The 15,591-nt window shown below is 32.7% G+C and overlaps 1 long non-coding RNA gene across 1 annotated transcript in view; it reads right to left on the reverse strand.

The window, feature by feature from the left end:
• LOC148761174 (uncharacterized) overlaps positions 1-15,304 on the reverse strand; it is an 87,862-nt gene extending 72,558 nt beyond the window's left edge. The window contains exons 1-2 of the long non-coding RNA XR_016027993.1: positions 15,162-15,304; positions 14,429-14,512 (exon numbers count right to left, since the gene is read on the reverse strand). This is a non-coding gene — a long non-coding RNA (uncharacterized LOC148761174). The remainder of the gene's footprint in view (positions 1-14,428; positions 14,513-15,161) is intronic.
• Between the last annotated feature and the right edge of the window lie 287 nt (positions 15,305-15,591).

A 15,591-nucleotide genomic window follows, 5' to 3' on the forward strand; every position in this document is an offset into this window, starting at 1 on the left:
GGAGTTAGGGTGAGAACTATAGAAAGGGAGAAGTACATCAAAAGGGATATCCAAGAGGTGGAAACACCCATGGAAAAAGTGTTTGAAGCTTTAGTGAAAGCCAACATGCTTGAAGTTTGGCCAGACTATTCTTACATGAATAATTCAGGAAGAATCCAAGATCTTTATTGCTTGTATCATAAGGGATTTATGGGGCATCCAATACAAGATTGCAATCCATTCCAAGAAGAAATACAAAGAATGATGGATGAATCGTTGATTGAATTCTATGTAAAAGTTTTGGAGCCATCGGTGAATGTGATAGCCGAGGACTTAGCGCAAAATTTGATTCGTCAAGTTAAGATAAAGCCTTTGAATATTTTTTATGAAGAAAAGGAGAAACTCATCAAAGACAAGATGCCGACGAAGGTCACCATTGAAGTCTTTAAACTTTTCCCTCACAAAAGTGACAAGGCTGTTCCTTGGAACTATAATTGTAGCATACAAGTCTTTAACATGCGAAAATGGGCAACTACACCCCAAGCCAACTCTACAAATATAATTGGTGTTGGAAGAATTACTTGTAGTGGATGCTGTTTGGGGGTGTGATAATTCTATTTTATAGAGTTATTTTAGTCTAATTTTGTTATTAAATATTAGTTAAGTCATTAATTTTCAATTATAATTTAGTTATTTTTTGTTGTGTTTATAATTAGTTTATTTTTAACTGAGTTATTTTAATTTTATATTAATTTGATTATTATTTATTATTTTTGATATTTTTGTAGGAATTAAAGGAATTGGGTTTAATTTTAGAAAGTAAGGTGTTGAAAGACTTAGAAATCTGCTTGCATATACTCTAATGTTTTAACCATAACTTGCGGTACAGAACTCTAAATGATGAGATTTTTGTTCCATTGGAAAGCTAAGAGACATAGCTACAACTTTCATGTATATCACTTTTCCATTTCTACCTTGAAGATAGAGAAAAGTGCATCGGAAAAAGATTGGGGGTACTATTGCGGGAATGGTAATTTTAAAGCTGACAATTGATGGTTGGGCCTCTCGTTACACTTTTAAGCCCAATTAAATTAGTAGGTTAATTTAAGAAATTATAGGTTAAATTTGTTGGTAAAAATAGGATATTTTTAAAAGATATTAGGAGACAACTTTTAGAGATTCAAGAAGCTAGAAGTTGAAGCTGAAACTTGGAGAGCAAGGTTGCAAATATTTGTTTTGTTTTCTTCCTTAGCTTTTGTTTTTCTTGTTACTCTTAATGGTTGAAATTTATATAATGTTATTTGTCTTTGCAAATATGCATAGCTAATTTTCTTTTTCTAGGATTGCAATTGAACTCACATATAATCTAAATTTTTAATCTTTTTCTTGCTTATCTTTAATGGGATTTGAATTGTTTATTCTAATTTGTTCTTAATGCCTTTAATTGTTTGATCACCAATTAAATTGATTTAGGAACCTAAACAAACTTGGGAAAGGGAGTTTAGTGTAGACTAAAATTGGGAAAGCATATAATCATAATAATTGATTTTTGTATAGGATAAGGATATACCTATATGCCATATGTAGCCAGATTAGAGTTTGAACTTAATGAATCTGTTTTAATTCCAATTCACATAGGGATATAGTGTTTGGTTAAAATAGATTTTTTTATAAGATGAGTTAGGAGACCTTTATAAACAATTGAGGACTCTAGGTTAGCAATTCGACCCATTGAAATAAGTTAAGGAAGAGAAGTAAGATTTAGATGAAGTGTGAGGGATATTGTAATCCTAGGCTTGTTTGATTTGATTTTTACCCAAGTTAGTATTACTTTGATTTTTCTTTTTAGCTTAAATTTTGATTAATTGGTTTTAGTTAATTAATTTAGTTGTCTGCCTTTGTTTGTTTGAATAAGATTAAATTATTCTAATTTTAATACTTAGTAAAAGTTTAGATCAATTCTTTGTGGGATCGATACTTGCTTACCATTATACTATCTTTTCGATACGTATACTTTTATAGGTAGAAATTTAATTGACAGGAAGATAAAGTAGATGGGAAACCATGGTACCATACTACTGTGCAATACCTCGACTAACAGCAACACTTGGAGCAGGATTCATAAAATGACAAGAAAGTCATCTGAAGGTTGGCAATGAGTTTCTTCTTGGATGGAGACATTCTACACAAAAGAAACAAAGATCAAGTTCTTTTGAGATGTGTTGATTCGATTGAAGCCCAGAGAATGGTGCAAGAAGTTCATGAAGGAATTTGTGAGACACAAGCAAGTAGGCATATGTTGGCTAGGCAAATCATGAGAGCAAGATACTATTGGCTTACATTGGAAGCGAATTACATAAATTTCGCTCGAAAATGTCACAAATGCCAAATATATGCAAACAAAATCCATAGTCTTTTAGCTTAGTTACATGTTTTAATATCGCCATGGCCTTTTTCAATGTGGGGAATGGATGTGGTTAGATTAATAACTCCAAAGGCATCAAATGGACATTGGTTCATTCTAATAGTAATTGATTATTTCACAAAATGGGTGGAGGTAGCCACATATGCTAATTTGACTCAGAAAGTGATATGTAAATTCAGCAAAAAAGAGATAATATGCCACTATGGACTCCCAGAGAGGATCATCACAGACCACGCCAGTAATCTTAATGGTTCTTTGATAAAGGAAGTTTGTGCTAAGTTCAAAATCAAGCATCACAATTCAACACCTTATTGCCTAAAGATGAGTGAAGCCATAGAAGCAGCCAACAAAAACATCAAAAAGTAATCGCAAATGTCACGACCTGGTACTCCCCTCGAGCCTGTGACAATTGTCGCGACGTCTCGATAGACATTCATTGCTCGGAATGCCAACCGAAACCTCACAAGGCTTTAATATCAGTTTTCGCACCTCTCCTGTGAGCAACAATTGTTAACTATCATGTTTTGAGATATTATAAACTATTTCCAAATCAAAAAATAGAAAAATAATTTTTTTCTCATAGGAGCATTTTGGTCATTTTTCCTCAAGTATCTCGAAACCAGCTAAAAATGTAGTATGCGAATGGAAAACACATATTTCATAATAAAAAATAAGTTTAGATGTCTAAAACATTCATTTAAAGTGAAACTATATCTATTTGAATATAATAAAAATATTCAATAAAATATTATATTTTCTTATAAAACAATATTTATAGAGTTACCGGTAAATAATTTTTGTAGCGTAAAAGCTAAATAAATTCATACATACTGTAATACAGATAATCAAAGTATAAGATTTAATTTATAGTGACACGTGGGCCCACGAACGACCAAAAGTATCAAAAGCAGTAAACCTATAATTTTTCAAGATGCAAGTCCAACTGTAGCCCTCAACAAAATGAGTTATCTACCGACTATCCTGAGCCTGAAAAGGGTGGAAAGGAGGGTGGTAAGATTATATAATCTCAGTGAGTAAATAAATACCATCTAAAATATCTAAAGCTGAGTAAATGGAGACAGATTAAAATAGATCATCATACTGTATCATCACCTTTCAACTCATTTCAACATAATAAAATCAATTCATATAAATCGAGTAATCAACATGGCTTATAAATTTCTTAAAACTTTGACTCGTGCCAAAATCACTCTCATACTTAGTTATCAGGGATACCTTGGCCTGGGGCTATCCCAACCGAGTCCGCCAAGGCTGTTAAAAAGTCATGTACGCATAAATCATGTTTTTATTTTGAAAACATAGCTGTTCCCTAGCATTGGTTGAGTTCACCCTCACGTGGTGGTTTAGCGTGAAGTGAACTCTAAAGTTGTACCTCGGGAGTTACCCTACACGCCTCTCCGACCGAGGTAAGAATATAATGGGGTTATCGTGCCCCTCTAATACGCTGGTCCACGGAACTCGCCCACTGCAGCAAGCTAAACCCACCAATTCAATAAAATCTCAACCGCATGACATGGCAATTATATCACAATCTAGCCTCTCAAGGCTAAATACATAGTTCATATATTTTAACACAAATACCAATTCAACCATTCATGCAAATATTGTCATAAGCCATTCGATTCAAACCATGACTTTACAACACATGAAAACAGTCTCTAATTACTCTATTTTCAAACCATCATTCAATTTCAAGACAATGTTATAAAATCATTTCATTAAATCACATTTTAATTACAAAACACAAAGATTTACCATTTAACTCATTTTCTATAAAATCAAAAAATCGGATAAAAATCACTTTAGATAATTAAGATGATAGTAAGGTTACTCACTATTTCGGGAGTCGAATTCCAAGTACTCTGATTCTTGATCCTAGGGTACTATCTCTTTACTTTTGCCAGAATGCTCACACTTAGACATAATGCACAATAAGCCATTTACTACATTTGTGCTAAATTGTTATAAAACCAATTCAGGCTCTATACTAATGCATGAAATGGGGTGTGAAATACTCGGGTAACTATCTAAATACGGTGTTCAATATAATTTCAATTATGTACCTAAATAAAACGGTGTTGGCCTAATTCAATCTATCACCCGATTAATTGGCCAATATGTCTAATTTAACTCCAATTAATTCCATTTTTCTCCCAATACTCCAAATCATCAAACACAAATTAAATAACTTGAAATATGGCAAAATCATCCTCACATTTTCTCTTGGAAAATTCGGTCATGGTGGGTGCATCAACACTATAATTTTTCAAGCTTGATTTTCACACCATAAATCAATAATTCCTAACCAAATCACTTTAAATAAAATCAAAATCATCATCAATATTCCACATGGAGAATTCGACCAATGATGGGTGATGGGAGAAAATGAATTTTTCTTGTTGGCTTTTCATGCTACACATCACTAACTAACTAAAAACACTAAAATACATTGAAATCTAACCAAATCAAGCATCAAAACTCCTCTCCCCATGTCTGGCCAGCAAGGGTATCCTCATGCAAACTTGATTCTCAACCATGGAAAATGAAAAAGAATGCATAGGAAAGGTAGATCACAAGCTAGAATTGAAAAATCTTACCATTTGTCACTTGTTTCCTTGAATTTTCACACTTTTCCCTTGAATTTTTCCACCTAGGGTTTTGTTCTTCCTTTTCTTCCTTTGTTCTTGCTTTGTTCTTCCTTTGGCCGGCCATATGAAGAGAAATGGGCTGATTTTGTGCTAATTTATAAGGAAAATAATAAATAGATGAGAATTTGACACATGTCACCATTCCATTGGTCCATGTGTCAAACTTACCCATTAAGCAATCTCTCTCCACCACTTAAATTTTCTTAATTATCCATGATAATAATCGGTAAAATCCATGTACTGGACAAGTGTTGGGTGGTGTAAAATTATAATTTTGCCCCTGGGGTGGCAAAATGACTATTTTGCCCTTACGCTCGAAAAAATGCCGGAATTAAAATTTTTCACTTCTCAAACTCAAATTATATTCTAAATAGTCAATCTTGATCAAAAACTTCTTCCAACATTCCAATTTTAACCTCGGGTGGCAAAATGACCATTTTACCCCTAGGTCATGAAAATTTCAATTTGACTCCAAATCGGTCATCGAACTCCGAATCACCATTTTAAGTCATTCTGGGGCTTTAAAATTCTCAATTTCATCTTAAAATCTCTATTTCGACTAGTTCAAGGCTTAATTCAACTTAATTGTATCATTTGGTACATTACCGTCCTTTAACGATTTCCAAGGTAGCCAAGTAAGCAAACATGCATTCTTATGTAAGAATGACATAATAAACATATTGTAGAGTCGGGCTTGATAGAAAAAATGACTAATGAGTACAAAGATTGGCATGAGAAGCTGCCTTTTGCCTTGCATACATATTGTACAGCTGTGCGAACATTTACTAGAGCTACCCCATTCTCATTGGTATACGGGATAGAAGCAGTATTACCATTTGTTATGGAGATTCCTTCTTTGAGAGTCCTTAAAGAAGTGGAGCTAGAGGAAGCTAAATGGGTCAATGCTCGCTATGAGTAATTGAATCTTATAAAAGAAAAAAAATTAACCACACTTTGCTATGGTTAGATGTATCAAAATAGGATGACGAGAGCATATGGCAAGACAATGCATCCTCGACAATTCCAAGAAAGAGAATTTGTACTAAAAAGAATCCTCTCAAACCATAATAATCCTCGAGGAAAATGGGCGCTAAATTGAGAAGGACCATCTATGGTAAAAAGGCTTTTTAAAGAGGGGCACTAATTTTCGCAGAAATGGATCGAGAGAGCTTTGAAACCCAGTAAATGCTGATGCTGTCAAGAAATACTATGTGTTAAAAAAAGAATAATGAGGGGTTCAAGTTGAAAACCCGAAAGTGGGGGTTTGAATCCAAAAGAGATGTTTAGGGCGAAAACCAAAAGGCAGTCTAAGCATGATAGAGGATCAACTATCGAGGAGTTATGTTGGCTTGACATGAAAAGGTGAAATCAAGATCTGAGATGTTTAAATAAAGACAAGGGAATTGACACTTGTGCTTGCTTCGAAAGAAATCTTAGACCATTGGCCATGTCTATTTGAACAATCATTAGGAAAGAACCATACCCCTCTTTGAATTGAATTGAATTTCACCTCTATGCAATGCTCTTTGTCACCATGCCTAATTGTTATCCTTCCCATATTTTTAATGAAATAGCCTTCTCCCTAATTATGTTATTGTTGTTCTTATTTTCATCCCATAAATAAAGGAAATATGGATGCAGTGCTTTTGTTATAAGAATTTGAATGTTATCTAATAAAAGCACAAAAAGCTAAGAAAGAAATTTGAAAAGGAATCAAAGTTGATCGGAAAGTGAAATGGATTTTGGCAATATAGTAGAGAATTGAAAAGAAACAGTAAGAGAATGAACAACGCGGATAGTGAAGACACAAATGATCATGAGCTATGTAGATAGTGAAGATACAAATGATCATGAGCAATGTAAATCCCGACCCTATAAATACATGTCATGATATACATCACTGAGTAGCATGTTATTATGCTAGGAAAACACCTAAGAAAAGAGGAAACCTGGTATCGTACCTAACGGTACACTTGAGTTGATTTAACCTCGAACTAGTTCAAATAGAGATTGTAGGATGAAATTTAATATTTTATAGTCCAGGAATGACTAAAAAAATGATTGTTCAGAGTTCAAGGGTTCATTTGGGGTAAAATTAGAAATTTTGATGTTCAAGGGCAAAATCGTCATTTTACCACCTAAGATAATAATTTGATCATGGAGTGAAATTTTTGACCAAGATTAACTATTTGGAGTATAATTTAATGATAGGAAGTGAAAAAGTTTAATTCTGGTGATTTTTGGAGTGTAAGGGTAAAATCGTAATTTTGCCACCCGCAGACAAAATTTGAGATTTTGAGAGAATTTAGATCAAATTTGACAAATTGGAGAATGGTATGAGTATAAGGGATGAAAAATATGTCTATGGGCAATTTTTCAATTTTTTGGGTAAAAATGTAATTTTTCACTTTTACGAGGGCAAAAGTGTAAATTTCAAAAATTACTCCACCGAGACTTTGGATAAGTCTGAGAATTTTATCTAAGCTATGGATATGTGGGACAAGTGTATGGTGAAAATTTGAAAACAAATGGATGAAATTTTAAAAATGGGCCAATGGGAAAGTGACACGTGGCATTTTTAATGAAATAATATTATTTTAATGAAAAGTCAGCCCATTTAAACCCCATTTTAAGTGCTGGCCGGCCATAAGGAAGAACAAGAGAGGAAATAGAGAGGAAAGGAAGAAAAAAAGAAAAACCAAAGAGAAACAAGAAAATTCAAAGGGGAAATCGCGAATTTCGTCTGTTTACGCGTCTAACGATAAGATTTTTTGATTTTAGCTTGATTTCTACCTTTCCTATGCCTTTATTTCCATTGGGCATGCTTGAGGAGAGAGATCAAAGAGTGACACCATGTGCTGGCTGAAATTCAAGGGGGGGAATTTTGAAATTTTTAGGTTTTGATTTTTAGTTAAATTGATAGTTTTAGTTAGTTAAATGTGTATAGAAATTAAATTGGGCAAGAAAGTATGAAATTTTCACAATACCCACTCTTGGCTGGATGCTCAATGCTGTACAATGATGATGAATTGATTTTATTCTAAGGGAAATGAAGAGAAAATGATGAAAAACGATTAAACGTGATAGAAAAACAAAGTAGAAAATTAACCGAGTTAATGTCCCATTTTTGGCCGAATTTTCCAAGAAAGAGAGTGAGCTGATTTTGGTGATTTTAGAGGGATATTGGCTGATAATTAATGGTTAGAAATGTTGGAGAGAAAATGGGACAATTTAGAGCTAAAATGGAGCGCGTTAGCAATTTATCGGGTAAAGTGTCAAAAATAGGTTAATACCGCGTTTAAGCCATTTTTGGCTATTGCATTTCACACCATGCATTAGTATAGGATTTAAGTCAAATATATAGTGATTTAGCATTAATGTGATGAATTGTGTAAATTTTTGCAATGTGTCTAGGAGGAGAGCCTTTCAGAAAAGGCAAGGAAGTCGTACCCGACAAGCAGTGATCGGGGCGCTTAGAAAGCTTTTAGTTTGTACAAACTGTGAGTAAACTTATTATTATTGTAAATTATCTAGATTTTATTTTTAAATGCCCTTTATGTATTTTATGAAATGAAAACGAGATTAAAACGAGATTTTTGATGTTTTATGAATAAATGTGACAAATAAAAATATATTGTATTGATTATGAAATTGAGTAATTAGAGGCTGCAAATTGACTTGAAAAATATATATTTTCCTAGGAATGGCTTATGAGAAATGAGTATATGTGGCTATATTTTGTGAGTGCATTGGGAAATTTATGTAAGTTATTTTTACTATGCAAGCTAGATAAATAAATAAAAGCCACGTTATACTGTCGAAATTTTATTAAAATTGGTGGGTTAGTCACTACAGTGAGGGGTTTCCGTGGACTGCCTATTAGAGGGGCACGGTAAACCCAGTTATATAGTTATTCCGGTTGTAGAGGCGAGGAGGGTAACTCCCGGGGTAGTATTAGAGCTCACTTCACGTCGAACCCCCACGTGAATGTGTAACTCGGCCAACGCCAAGGGACGGCTTGTTTTAAAAATAAAAATGTGTTTCACGTGTGAATATTTTAACACCCTTGGCGGACTCGGTTAGATGCCTCGGCCAAGGTATCCCTGAGGATTAGTTTTGGCTTGAGCCTTGTTTTAATAAAAGACATAAGCCTTAACAACTGTTTTGGTAAATTACAAATATTTTATGGTTTAAGAAATAAATTGAAAACATTATGAAATGGGTTGAAATTTATTGTTTAAACTTGCCTTCATTTTACTCGCCTTTAGATATTTATGATAATTTCTGTTTACTCACTGGGATTTTATAATCTCACCACCCTCTTTCCACCAATTTCAGGTTTAGTATAGACTGTAGATAGCTGATCTCATCGAGGACTACCATTAGATCTGCATTTTTCAAACCGTAGGTTCACAGTCTTCTTTACTTTTGTTTATTCGGGGGCTCTCTTGTTATTGTAAATTAAATTAAATATTTTGACTTACTGTATTTTAGTATGTATAAATTTATTTAGCTTTTACGCTATAAAAATTATTCACGTATAACTCTATAAATATTGTTTTATAAGAAAATAGAATATTTCCCTTAATATTTCTTTTATTTTCTTATTATATTCAAATAATCGTAATTTCGTTTTAAATGAAGATTTTAGACTTTTAAACTCATTTTGAATATGAATTATGTGTTTTGTACTTGTATATTACGTTTTAGCCAGTTTCAAAATTTTTAAGAAAAAATGACCAAAATACCCTTATGTGGCGAAAATTTTATTTTGATTGTTTTTTATCTAAAATAGTGTATATTCTCTAAAAACTCGATATTTAACAGCGATTGCTCACAAAAAAAGAAAGAAACTGATATGTAAGCCTTGCGGGGTTCCGGTTAGCATTCCGGATAATGAGTGTCAATCAGGACGTCGCGGCGATTGTCATGGGCCTGAGGGAGGTTCCGGGTCGTGACAAGCAATGAATCAAGGGGATAAGAAAGGGAGGCACATTTTGTTTGCCCTTATTGACCAATGAAAAGATCCTAATACACTATATATCAGGACGAAGGAAAACTATTAAAATCCCTAAACAATCGTTCTCTAAAACCTTAGGATAACAATTTTAAGTAAAATACTTGGAAGTTGTTTATTTTCCAAAGTGTTCTTAAAGTTGTTAAGCCTCATATGAGGATTTGTTTATATTGTTTTTAAAGTTGTTAAGCCTCGATGAGGAGCAGTTTATTTTTCAAATTATTTTTAAAGTTTGTTAAGCCTCGGATGAGTACTTGATTATTTTTTAATTTTTTTAAAGTTGTTAAGCCTCGGATGAGGAGTTGTTTATTTTTCAAAGTATTTTTAAAGTTGTTAAGCCTTGGATGAGGAGTTGTTTATTTTTCAAATTCTTTTTGAAGTTGTTAAGCCTCGGATAAGGAGTTTTTTTTTTTTCAAATTGTGTTTAAAGTCGTTAAGCCTCGAATGATGAGTTGTTTATTTTTCAAATTGTTTTTAATGTTATTAAGCCTCAGAATAGGAGTTGTTTATTTTTCAAATTACTTTTAAAATTATAAAGCCTTGAATGAGGAGTTATATAGCCAGGTTGAGTACAGTGTCTATGTCTTTGCACTATCCCTAATCTCAGGAATACGCAAAGAGGGGCAGTTGTAGACATTTTTTTAAATAATTAACATTTACAGGCTTTTATTTTTATTTGTTATTTTACAATTTATCTTGCTCATTTTATTTTTATTGCTAGACCAATTCAATGTCCAGTGGGCTTTGGGCACCCCATGCCTCAGCTTGGGTCTACAGTGAGAGTCTATTGGGCTCCAAAGATTAAACCAAATGTTTGAGCCCATTAATGAAAACAATCCCAATAGGGATATTTCGAAAAAAAAATAGAACCAAATAAACAAACAAGATTAACAATTAATAAACTAAAATCAAAGCTAATTAAGCTCAAGAACATCCTAGAAAAACAAATAGAGCAAAAAATAAAGTAAAAACACCAAAAGAAGAAAATGAAAAAGCCAACTAGGCATGGCTTTGTTGCCATGCTCAGCATAACAGGGTGCATTTTGCACCTTGCCAGGCACGATTGTGCGATACCAGATGCGAGAAATCCGCATTTAGCAAGATGCCTCTCAATGCTAGAAGGCACAGGTGGCTGCATCCCTAGCACCCAAGAAGGCAACTATAAAACACTACCCTCTTCCCAAATCGTAGAATGCCTATTTTCAAAAACCCTACAAAGTAAAGCAAACCTTAGAACCAAAAATCCTAACTTTCCTACTCTACCAGCCATATACCATAATCAAAAATCAAAACAAAAAATTAGAGCAAAAAAAATAATAATAATAAAAAATAAAGCAAGGGTAAAGCGATAGGGAGTTTTCTTTACTGATTTTCAGGGATTTAAGGGATTTTTAGGGCTTTGACAATTTCTCTTTTTTCTTTCTCCAATTGAAGGAGGAAAAATGAGGGGGTTTTGCAAAGTAAAAAAAAGTGGAGTTTTTTTTTTTTTTATGTGGTGCCGTTGGTGGTGGGGAGATGGTGGAGAGAAATAGGGTTTAGGCTTTTGGTTTTGGGGTTTAGAGAGAAAGGAGAGAAGGTTGTCGAGTAGAAAGAGAAATTGAAATAGGGAAATGAAGAAAGAGGAAGAAAAAGGGGCTTAAATACTTAGGGTTTGGGGATTTCAAAACGGCACAGTTTTTGCAATGGTTGTAGAACGAAATGGAGGTTCTTGAATGGCACAGTTTAAAGGGATTTTAACACACCACACGATGCATTTTGCTAGGCTTTGGTGGGCTGTTGTGATCCTTCACAACTTAGTCACTTTTGGGCTAGTCCAAGCCTAAACAAGGTAAGGCCTCTTTCATTACTTTTTATTTGGATGTGGTATGGTTTGAGTGCATTGTGGTTGGCCCAGTATTTTGTTGAAAAATATATTAACAAAGGCATGTGATTAATTAATATAAGATGATGCAACAAAATACAAAAAAATTATACAATGATTTAGGGTAGGAATATTGAGAGAGAAAAAAAGCAAAAAACTATAAATAAAAAATAAATGAGTATTTAGTTACAAAATGAATAGGTTTAGATAGGTAAAATATATAAAAAGAAAATAAATGATAATAGATTTAGGTAGGAAAAATATAGAAAATAAATAAATATTCAGTTACAAAAAAATATTTAAATAGGAAAAAATGGAAAAACCTAGTTATAAAGAAATAGATTTAGATAAATGAAAGAAAATATAAGAAAAATAAAATATATTTAGTCATAAAAAAGGTTAGTTAAGTAAGAAAAATGAAATATTTAGTCATAAAAATAGGTTAGGTAAATAAGAAAAATAGAAAAGAAATTTAGTTATAAAAAAAAGGTAGATTAGGAAAAAATATTTATAAGTAATAATAATTATAAAATAAAATATTTGGTTATAAAAAAATATATTTAGGTAAAAAGAAAACCTATATAGTAAAATAGATAAATACTTAAATTCAAAAAAATAGCTAGGTAAAAATAATAGTAAAATATTTATTCATACCAAGACGAAATAATAAAAAAGAGAGATTTCAAAGAAATAGCAAAAGAGCCATAGGAAGGTTAAAAAATATATTGAAATTTATAAGTACATCAAACACCATCATTGCATTTTTAAGTATCATGGCATATAGACATATTGTGTGCGCAAGTCTAAGCCTCGATGATGTGTCTTTTCAAGGGAGCTTGTGAGAGCGAGTTTTTTGAAAATATTCCCTCGGTAAAAGGACACCTTCGAGTCCCACCAGTATGATAAAAGGGCTCAAAAAATATCCTTAATAAAAGACTTTTGCTCGTATTAGAGTTTGCATTCATGAAACAATTATTTTTTACCTACATATGTGTCACGACCCGGAACTCCCTATCGAGCCCGTGACAACCGCCGCGAGGCCTCGACAGACATTCTTCACCCTGAATGCCGATCGAAACCCCGCAAGGCTTAGCATCAACTTTTGCATCTCCCCGGTGAGCAACAATTATTAAATCTTGCATTTAAAAAAAATCATAAGTCATTTTCAAATAAGAACAATAAAATATTATTTTTTTGCTCATAGGGGCATTTTCGTAATTTTTCGTCAAAAATCTCAAAACTTGCTAAAAATGTAGTAGGTAAGCAGAAAATATATATTTAATGATTTAAAAACAAAATAAGTATCTAAAACGTTCATTTGAAAGTAAATTGTTAACAACTAGTACTATTCAAAAATAATCAATAAAATATTCTATTTTCTCATAAAATAAATTTTTATGGAAATATTCGTAAATAATTTTTTGCACATGAAAGTAAAGTAAAAATTGTATGAATAGAAATACAGATAACCAAAATATAAGTTTTGATCTGCAATGACACGTGGGCCCCAATAAACCAAGAGGATGTAAGACTATGAACTCTTACTTTCTATAATGCAGTTCCGAGCTTAGTTCTCGTCCTACTCGATTATCTACAAACTATCCTGAGCCTGAAAAATGTATAGGAAGAAGGGGTGAGATTTTATAATCCCAATGAGTAAACAGATACCATCTAAACTATCTAAAGTCGAGTAAATGGAGACAATTAAAATAAATCATCATACTGTAATTTCATTACCATTCAACTCATTTCAACCAAATAAAATCAATCCATAAAAATCGAGTAATCAACTTAGCTTATGAATTTCTTAAAACTTTGGCTCGTGCCAAAACTCATACTCGGTGATACCTTGCGCAGGGCATCTAACCGAGTCCGCCAAGGCTGTTAAAATTTTGTGTACACTTAAAATATATTTTTGTTTGAAAAAAATACAGCCGTTCCTTGGCGTTGGCTGAGTTCCCCTTCACGTGGTGGTTTGGTGTGAAGTGAACCCTAAGCTATACCCAAGGAGATACCCTACGCGCATCTCCGTTCGAGGTAATAATATAATGGAGTTTACCGTGCCCCTCTAATAGGCTGGTCCACGGAACCCCCTCTGCAGTAAATAATTAATATATAATCCATCAATTAATAAAATTCATTCTAGCATGTCATGGCAATTTATCGCAACCTAGCCTCTCAAGGCTGAATACACAGTATAAATAATTATAACACCAAAATCAGTTTAGCCATTCATGCTCATTTATTGTCATAAGCCATTCAATTCAGAACCATAAATTTGCAACACAAACTAGCAGTCTCCAATTACTCTATTTTCAAAACCAATATTCGATTTTTCAGAAAATTTATAAAATCATTTTATAAAATCACAATTTCTCTTAAAACATAACAATTTACCATTTAAACCCATTTTTCATAAAATCACATAGTTGTATAAAACTACTCTAGATAATTAAGACGATAATAAGTTTACTCACAATGTCTAAAATGCAGACTTTCGAAGCACTCTGTCTACTGGTCCTCGGATGCAATTTCCTTGCCTTTATTGGAGGACTCACCACCTTGACACAGTACAAAATCGAGAATTTCACTAAGTTAGTACTAAATCAAAATTAAACTAATTTAGACTACCAATGCATGATATGGAATGCAAAAATGCACTGGTAACTATCTAAACCCGGTATTGGCCTAATTCGTCTTATCACCCGATTAAATTCCTAACGGGTTCGTTTAAACTCCAATTTAATTCTTTTCAGTTTTTATACCTCAATTGCACCCAAATTAACTTAATGTCCCTCAGTGTGATGCAAATTATCAGTCCCAATAGTAAATTACGAAAATACCCCTAGTGGGTAAAAATTCGTAATTTTACTCCGAAAATTCCCATTATTTTTCTAGGCTCATAATTCATTATTCCTTAACCAATTCTCCTAGAATAAAATCAAACTCATCCTCACTCACTACATGGTAAATTCAGCCATTAATAGTTGGGGGAGAAAATAAATTCTTTTCTTGTTGTTTTGTTTCTAAATATGCTAAACTAACTAAAAACACTAACATAAATTAAAATCAAATAAATCCAACAACTTTCTCTCTCCTAACCCATTTTTTCAGAATTGAATTCATCATGAAAACATGTAATTTAATCATGGAAAATAAAGAGAAATGCTTGGGAATAAGAAAACTCAAGCTTAATAGAAAAAATCTCACCTTTTTCACTTAATTTCCTTGAAAATTCACACTTTTTCTTTGATTTTCTCTCTCTAGGGTTTTGTTTTCTCCTTTCTCTCTCTTGTTTCTTGCTTGGCCGAATGTTGAAGAAGAAGAATGGGTGGGCTGATTTTTTTTTATGCCTTTTTATTGTTTAATGAAATAATATTATTTTATTCATATTTTAAATATTTTATTAATTCATTTTTTTTTCTAGCCATCCACTTGTCCTATTTTTTTCACCATGCATTCCCTTTGACTTATCCAAGTCTTAAGTGAAATTTCCAGATTTTTCCAAAGTTTTGGTGGAGCAAATTTTTCAAAATTACATTTTTGCCCCCGAACTTTTCAAAAATTACATTTTTACCCCAAAAATTGAAAATTTTCCATAATGCATAATTTTCACTCCTCATACTCATTTCACACTTCA

Source organism: Theobroma cacao, chromosome 8, assembly GCF_053813885.1.
Source record: "Theobroma cacao isolate CCN51 chromosome 8, ASM5381388v1, whole genome shotgun sequence".
NCBI classification, from domain to species: Eukaryota; Viridiplantae; Streptophyta; class Magnoliopsida; order Malvales; family Malvaceae; genus Theobroma; species Theobroma cacao.